Raw genomic sequence first — 9,406 nt, 5'->3', positions numbered from 1 at the left:
AAGAGTATATGGAATTATTTCTGCAGGGAGAAGACAATGGCAAACGGGAGAAAATGACATGGAGGAGTAAAGTAGGACAGCGAATCAACAGGGGAAACTAGCTGCACATGGGCCTCAGGCACTGCGTGAGCATTTATTTAACTGACAAATGACAGATACTTAAAAGATTTATTTAAGTAATGTTTCTCAATCACAGAGGACGTCGTCATGTTCCTAAAGTGCTCTGGATGTTCAGGATGGTTTAAGATTGGTAGTGGGAAGCAATCCAGATTGTTTTACTGAAGGTATAGTGTCATATTTTGCTTTGGGGTAAGCAAGACTTGACTTGTACACAGTTTCTCACACACTGAACTTTAACTAATTAAAGGTAGATGAGCAAGAAAGGACTTTGATTCTTCAATAAAATGTCTCTGTTCTACAAAATCATTGTGCATAAATGGACACATACAGACAAATGCGAACCCTCCCTCCCACACATCTGCACCTAGCTTATAGATGTTGTTGTCAGGCTGGATTGCCATCTGTTTCCCTCATGACCTTTTACATTTGACCTTGTCGTAACCATAGAGACGAGTTCAGAGGAGATCTAATACGATCTGGTTGGGGTTAAACCGCTGATCTGGATAGTCAAAAGTGATGAACTGATTAACAAACGCAATCAGAGGAACAATTTCTAGAAAATATATCTAAGGCTTTCAAACACTCACACTTTTGTGATATAAATCAGCATTCACAGAGAACAAAGATACAAAAATCAGTCAATTTAAATTAAATAGATTTAAAATATCCTACAGATACACAGAACAGGGCAGCAAACAAATTCACTTTGCATTTTACTCAAGGTGATAAACACTATACTTATTGTGATACGTTTATTGTTATTTGTTTAATTTTGATTCATATATGTTGCCTAATTAATTATATTTTTAAAAAATAAGCTTTATTTTTAATTATCTTGTCAAGATATTCATTAAGTTTTGTGAGGAACGCATTTGTACAATGAGTACAAACTGAGGTGGAATCATAAGAGGAATACATTTATTATGCACAACATGACTCATGGATCATTCTGCTTCCTTCATGTGTGTTTGTGCTAAATTTATAACTTCCAAGTGCAGCAATCTCAAAGGAGTCAAACCAAAATTGCAGTTTGCCGCAAAACTCACCACTAGATGTCAGATAAAGCCCAGACTTGGAGCTCTGTTTCTCACACATTACTGCAGGCTTGAATGATTTGACCAGTAGGCGGTCGTCCAAACCCTCACACACGGTCTATTCATGACTTAAGTTACTGTCAAAATACACAAAACCTTATATAAATTATAAATGAATGAGAGAAGGATCTTTGAGTTTATGCGATGGGCTCAAATCCTCTGCGAACAATCATTCAGAGAGAGCCGTAGGATGCATATGCAGAGATGTGCATCTCCTGTCTCACCTTATGTTTTTATCCCATTTTATAGTAAAATACATAAACATATGTTAAAGGTGACATTCTTTTTGTCTCCCTCTGATGTCTTTTAAAAACACACACGCACAAACAAACTGACAGGTGGAGACCCGTGATGCTTTTGTTTCTCACAGGGATTTTTTTTTTGGAATCAGATTGTACTTTGGTCTGCCCTCATTGTGTATTTTCCATAGGGGTGCTGCTCTTAACTGCACAGGACATGTGCTGAGGGTAGGAGCATGAAAACACACATCAGATGTTCTCACAAATAGAAATCCACCACAACCACGCTCACACAAACACACACACACCTACTCACAAACAAGGGGTCAAGCCATGACTCAAGCCCAGATGTTTCCGAGGAAGATTTTGCTGATCTCATATCATGGATGAGTGCTATTTGTCAAGAAGATGGATGGAGAGAATCTGTGAAGGTCTGTGTGATGTGCACTCTCTTTATTTATGTGTATCTGACACGTCTAACACAAAACAGAAGTAAATAACGCTGACAGAGGCTGGTTTGAAAATGTGTGGCAGAAACTGGAGAATTCAGCAAGACTGCATTCTAGTTGGACTCTGATGAGACAAGTGTTTATTTTGGTCATCACCTATGGGAACCTGATGTCCCTGCACACCAGTGGGTGAGCTGCTGTAAACAGAGCTATTAAGGCAGCCTGCTCTCAGGTGTCCATACACCGGTATGACCTCCTGCTGCTGAGGGCCAATCCCAGCTGAAAAAAAAGCCCAGCAGGGGATGGGAAAACTTGTATCCCACCTCTGAAGCGCTCCCCCCAAGTGTTAGCTCAACTGGTGCATCCAAGACAGCTGCTACAACCTGTTCGACTACTCACGCTTTAGGGTGGACACACCAACTGATTCAATTGAGGACACCTGGGAGTATTGTATATGTTTGAAAACCAAGTGACAGTTTAGATGAGAATCTTAGCTTGGGAAAGAGGACTCGTGTCACTCTCATGCCTGTGAAATAGATTTGTAGGTGAGCCTTGGGGCCAGTTACTTTAGCTTAGCACAAAGACTGAAAACAGGGCGAAACAGTTAGCCTGGCTTTATCCAAAAGCAACAGAATCCATCTAAATGTGATTTGTTAAATCCATAGAAAGTGTAAAACTGCATTTCAACATTTTTGGGGAGATTATTCGTTCTTTCCGGGCTTCTCTGTTGGTCGCCTTCTAACTTGTCCCAGCTTGAGCATAAGCCCCATAAAAGGTAAAATGTAATTTTTCCACTTCAGTTCTTGAACCAACTGGCTCTAACATGGTGTTTAGTGAGCTTTGGAGGTGCTGGTTGGTGGATTTGGTTATCTTTGGACCCTCAGAGGCAGACTAGTGCATTCCCCCGGTATCCATTCTTGGTGCTATATGCAACACAAAGTGGCTGCATGAGGCACTGTCACAGACATGAGAGTGATATTGATTCTCTCATCTTAGAGTTGGCGAGACTGTAAAGAAGTATAAATCTTCTAAAATGTTAAACTAATACTTTAAAATTGTATTTTACAACCACATTTATTGAGAGAATAGTTAATGCTTTTATCTCATTTGTTTAAACCGTTGCACTTTATTCCATCACCTGTCACCAGCAACACTTTAGAGGTTGTAAATCCCAAAAGTTCGAGCCCTGACCAAGATCCAAAGACAGGGGTCTCCTGGTCAATCCAATATGTTGTATATTACTTGGGTTGACTGGGCTTGTGTAATCCAGAGCTCTCAGCACTGAAGCTCCTTGTCGGAGCACCTCAGGCTAAATCAATAGCATCTTTGAAAATGTACTTTCACTTAAGGGATTTCTCTTAGTCTCATGGCTCCCTTTTCCAATTTTAACTCATGTTTCACCATTTTTGTTGTTGTTTTAGTGTTTTGGAAATGTATGATTTCCTAACATATCTTTACTCTTTCTTTACTCTTTCTAACTGAAGTGTGTTGCAATGCACTCTGAGCTGTATAAAGATATAGAACTAGGCAACCAGGGTAAATTTGGTTCATATTTTCATTTTTCTCAGTGTCATAACTTCAGCTGGAGGGTTTATTCCTTCTGAGTGCCTACGCTTTATTCACTTAAAACAACCAGGTGATGCTTTTGTGTTGTAGTACTGGTGACACTGAGCCATCTTTACACACATACAGACCTTTGTTGATGAACACTTATGCCTATATATATATTCTCAAAGTTGACTTATATAGGGGAGACATACACACACAACGACAGCTCCACAAAGACAGCAGCACAGGCACCTGCATTAAGTTGAAATACCAACAACAGCTGTGGCCTACTGGGGATGCATGGAACTGAGACACTTTTGTTTCTGATGTTTGCTGCCAACACGAGCACACACATGCGCGTGCACACACACACACAGAAGCTCACATATACACGGATGCATGGCCGCAGCCAGTGACACACATACCGCTAGGTTGTGTTTCCCTCATGCAGCAGACAAGCCGCAGTTATTTAGTCTGCCTTCCAGTTTGTTTGCCCACTGTCTTCTCTCCTTTGTTGCTCTGCCTTGGGCTTTGTTTGAAGTGAAACGCTGACTGTAGCAAATGACAGTTGCAGCTGGGAGGATGATGAGTGAGGATGAAAAGGGCTACGCCAAGCGACAAAGTATGAAGGTGGTCGGGTTGGATAAACAGCAGTGTTTCTGTGTTTGTGTTTAAAAAAAAAAGTGGCGGCTGACTGGTTCTTTTCACATTCGACTAAAAAGCACACTGGAAAATATTCCAATAACTGCAATGAGGCAAAGTTTTATGGTTCTTTTTTTTTTTAAGTTCAGCTAAGCCTTTTCTACAATACACTTTGTTATGCATGAGCACACTCTGAAATATCTGGCGAGACATGCAAACCGTGTCCTTCCCCTCCTCGGCTCAGTTCCTTGGAGTCGACGTCCAGTAAAGTACCTTTGGCAGTGAGGTTACAGAACAGTTTGTACCTTTAATTCTGGGTCCCACTCCACTCACGGCCTGCAGGTGGGGAGGGGGTTGGGGCATCCGATGGACAGCTAATGGAGGGGAGGGCTATTTCTTACAAGCGTGTATAGACTTTAACACTAAAACCTTTTATAATGAGTGAGAAGCTGGGGCTACCCTACCTGTTAAGATCATAGACTCCTCTACTTCCCCTGTTTAGGAGAGAGAAAAAGATCATTAGCTGTGACTGGAATGGATATTGTTCCTGATGATGAACCATTAGTGAAAAGACCTAGCCACAGGCCAGGCCCATGGGAGTTTGTGGTATACAGTGTGTGTGTGTGTTTAGGGCAGGGGGGAGGTGCAGAAATAAAATACAGGCCTACTCCTCCTCGCAGGGTTCACCCTCTCTATCCATGAATGTTGCTCTTGGAGGTCATGGCACCTAGCAACAGCCTGGATCAAGTCCTGAAGGAAACATGAGACAATGTACAGGCACACACACACGTACACACTGTTTGTGTAGTGACATACATTTTCTTTAACCCAAACAAATGAAACTAACTTTGTGACCTTTGCGTTAAGTTTTTATTCTGCTTGCTTTTTTACACATATTTTCATGTTGTCTGTTTTAATACACATGCAGCATATTGGTCCACTCTGGTTGTGTGAAAATGAACTATACAAGTAAAACTGATTTGCTATAATTACCACCAAACTATACTGTGACTATGTGGGCTCATGTTGATATTTCAGTAGAATATATTGAGGAATATTTTCATCATCTTGGTGCAAAAATGTTTAGAACATTAATTTATAAGGGCCATTAATTACTATATCAACTGCAAGTTTTGTAAGCGCACTCTTTTCACTTGGCTAGGGGTTAAAACCACCCTAATCTTGCCTAAGAAGCCTAATCTTCTGGTTTTTCCTGTGTGTCTCTCTCTCTTGAACTGTCAACTGTTTGCAGCGTCAAATTATATTTGATGTTTTCCCCCCAATATAAATGTCAATCTTTATCTGTCTTTCTTTTCTTTTTTTTTTAACCTTTGACCTAAACTAATTAAAGTGGAAAAACTTCAAACAAGTCAAAGTAGTTAAAGTAAAGTAATTATCCAGAAAAACAGCTTCCCATTCATTGTCACTTGAACTTTGGTTTTCTTGATTCTTGAGTTACTGTTTACAATAAATGTTACACACATAAAAAGTGTGAAAGATCACAGGGGTGCATTATTCTGCTTTGGGATGGCTTCCTTTGTGAAGACACCCAAACACATACAACGCATATTGGACAAAAGGAATAAAAGTTTACTCAGTTGCTCTGTGAAGTGCTGCTGCCCAGACTGAGGTAAAGCAGTGGGCACTTTTTCCATATTCAGTAATTATACTGCTTGTACTGGTAAGAGCTGCTCTCAAGGCTGATATCTAAACACAGGAAACAAGAGCAAGCACAGTCTACGCACAGGGGGAGCGTCTTTCTCACTGTTTCAGACTCTTTCCAATGATTCTGCAAAACCTGACATGTCCACCTCTCTGTAGTTGTCTGCACACAGATTAGATACGTGCACCAAGCTCTGCAGTCTTTGCAGTGGATGCATGTGCATACGCCTGCTTCCGTGCCAATGCATGTTTTTGCACATGCACATGTTGAACTGCAAGCACACACAGACACCACTAATCCAACACAGGTTCAGATTTTGGCAATGTCTCACCAGCTCTGCATTCAGGGTTCTTTCACACACTCAGCATCCTAAAAATAGCTGAAGGACTCTGGCTCTCTGCCCGGCCTCCCTAACTGTCAATATGTTATCTTCCTCCTTCCTCTAACACAGTGTTTAACCTACACTACCACAACCAGTAACGGCCCTGTTTCCCAAACAGTGCAAGTTAATCATTAAATTATTTGAAGTTGGATGGCCTTAATCATGTGATTTTACAGCAAGTTTTAGTTTTTTTTAAAAAAAGGAAATTTACCGGAATAAGAGAGAACTGACTTGATTGTTCAGTGAATAGTTAACTAGAAGTAAGAGAATGTATTGAGCATAATTGTCCAGGGGAATCATATCCGTTCTTTATCTCCTCTTTGATGTGAAAATACCAGACAATATGACGGCATATCTCAGCTGTTTGCTTGCATTGTCAGTTGTTTTGTCTATTCCTCAAGTCGTAATCTCGACTCTCCTGGCTGTTTTTCTGCTCTGGTTGATAATTGAATTTTATCAATCTCCCATCTTTCACTGAGACTCTCTGATTCCAGTGAAACTCCTCCTCACTTGGCTTCTGATGACAGTGTGATAACAAGGCTTCTGGTATTGTGTCTGCTCTTATTTTCATTTTTTTCACCATGCTAAGGAATGTTTGCTTATCAAATCCACCCAGATCCAGAGCTTTTAAAGGCTGAATTATGTAACTACAGTAATTAAATGGATGGCATGAATGATGGTCACGGTACATGTAAATTTCTCTTTCAAAGAAGGTTGTTTCACTTGCCTGCCTCACATACACCAAAGAGCTGTATCAAAGCAGACTTAAAGAATCCTTTGCAAGGACTGTGTAATTTTTTGCTTTTTTTGGGGGGGACTTTTTAGAGACTCTGGTGGAAAAATAGCTGGCTGCTATGATGTGCAGTCAATAATGGATCCATGAGTCTTCGACGCTAAGGGTCACTGTAATGAAGCCAGGCAAGGAGGGGAAGCAGGGAATGTGAGGGGTTAACTGGGGTGAGAGGGTCACAAGTTGAAGCTGGGAATGTTTTCCCTAGCCTGGCCTGCCACTGAAACAATCCTGTGTGCCACACAGTCCCCAGGAACAGATGTACCCAGAGCCGAGGCGAGAAACGTCTCCCTCCCTATGGTGTCTCTCATACCGTTTTAACACTGTCCCTGAAGCACAAGCAGACAGGAAGGGAGAAGATACTCGACATGGTATCGATGTTAGCCCAGCTGCGTGCCAAGGAATCCCACTGTCTCTCCTTAATAAAGTCTGATGTGTACTTTGATTTGAAAATTCTGTAACAAGACTCTCTGTGGCAGGATGTGTGTGCAGCTAAAAGCAGATCTTTCCAATGGCTTTATCATTCATTTAATTAACTCTCTTCCATCATTATTTCAACCCGTTTTCCACATAAACAGCCTGTCTGTCACAAACAATCTTCATGCACAGCTGGATGTTTCACAGTGGGAAGTTTAGGTCAAGTGGTGCAGTAGTTAAAGGGCTTCACAGCAGCCCTATCCCATTACATGGGCCAACAGCCATCAAACAGCAGCCCTCTGTTCGCTAACGTATAGCTTCAACTTTTCTCGGACCTGAACATACCGGGCTGGTGGTAGGGGGGTTGGTGCCACAGCAGGATGAGGGTTAAGTTCAATGCTGAACACAGCGGGAAGGAAATCCTGTCTGAGGGTCACTGGGGGTCGGTTCCTATCCTAAATCCTTAGTTTGGGGTTGTCAGATAAACTCTGACCTTGGACCTGACTTCTGAAGACAGACACCGAGCGCCTCACTGAATCCTGTATGTGCCTCCAGACCACTCTGAATGTTAAAATAAAACCACAAAAGCAGAAATCTCTGCAGTGCTCCTTAAATATCTAAAAAGTTTTCATCAATCATCACCCAGAGAACGCTCACACACACACACACACACACACACAAAACCTCATAACAACCACCCAAATATGAACCATGCACGGAGCGTCTGAGCAGACCAGACTTCACATCCCTCTCTGTTGACAATCAGTTTGGTTCACCAACATAAGAGTCTGGCTGTGATGCGGGCTGCAGTGAAACAGGATCCTGCAGGCAGAAACTCAAAGGGGAAAGAGTGAGAGACAGAAATGCAGACAGAGAGAGAGTGTGGAGGGACTCTACGATGCTCTGTCTCTGATCAACTTGACATGTGCGATTTGTGTCTACTCCACGTCTCTGTTGGAAACCCCATATGCCAATTTTTAACAGTGTTGTGAGGAGGAGTGGAAGACAGTCAATGGGAGGGAGTATAAAAAGGAGAAGATGGAGGAGAAAGTTTTGTCAACACAACAGTTAAGAAAGTGTTGATCAAAAACACACCAAAAGAAAAGTTATGTTATTAAATTTCAGCTGCAAAAAAACCCCCCACTGTGCCTTTAAAGCAAAGTCACATTTTTCTTGCTGTCACAGATATCCAAGCAAATTTCACAGCTCCACCACATCCAGCAGCAACATCTCATCACACTGTAAGTCCTCAAGAACCACACGGCTGTTCCAGATTCACACTTCCCCTCTGCTCTGGCAGCGTGAGGCCAGCCAGCCTGGCTTGTGTTCATATGGCAGCCCAACCAAATCATCTGCACAACTCCTGATCTGGTGCCTCAACCTGACACACTGGATCAGGTTAACCAAATGTGTGCGTGTATGTGTGTGTGTGTGCGCGCTAACAGAGAATCATGTGTCATCTCCTGGAAAGAGGGACGGAGGAGGGGGTTGGAGGAAGACAGTGAAGGAGACTGGGAATCTACACAGTGAAAAAGACTGAAAGACTAGAATAAGCTTTGTAAGAAAAGCTACAAGAATACATCCGCAGCTTCTCTCGTCGCTTCTTTGCCACTAAAATGTGATCACAGTCAATATTTGGTTAATGACCTTCACTGATATTTGAGGGTTAGGTCGATATGCTTTTGCTCTTTGTACTGACTTCAGCTCTTTCAGAAACCATATATGGAACGGAGGGCTTTTCTCTTTTTTCACTTTACTAGCGTGGGCCGAGGGAGTGAGCTCTAAAAATAAAACATATGTTCCTCCAGGTCTGTGGGAGCAGGGGCCCCCAGCGTATTGTTTTGGGATATGGGGGAGGACAGGGAGGATCTGGCCAAGGGAGAGATATTGAGAGAGAGAAGGAGGCTGCTGGAGCTTCAAAAAGAGAACTGAGGAAATATTCTCTCTTGCATACAAATAGATGGAAGATCCTTTGTTGTAAATAACTATAGAAGATTCAAATTAAGTCAATTAACTGCCTTTTTTTCGCCTGCAACCATTGGGCATTGAATGTAGGACAGTG

The sequence above is a fragment of the Stegastes partitus genome, unplaced genomic scaffold, assembly GCF_000690725.1.
Source record: "Stegastes partitus isolate 25-593 unplaced genomic scaffold, Stegastes_partitus-1.0.2 Scaffold1099, whole genome shotgun sequence".
NCBI lineage: Eukaryota > Metazoa > Chordata > Actinopteri > Pomacentridae > Stegastes > Stegastes partitus.
The sequence above is the reverse complement of the archived record's forward strand: the minus strand, read 5'-3'. Positions refer to the sequence as shown.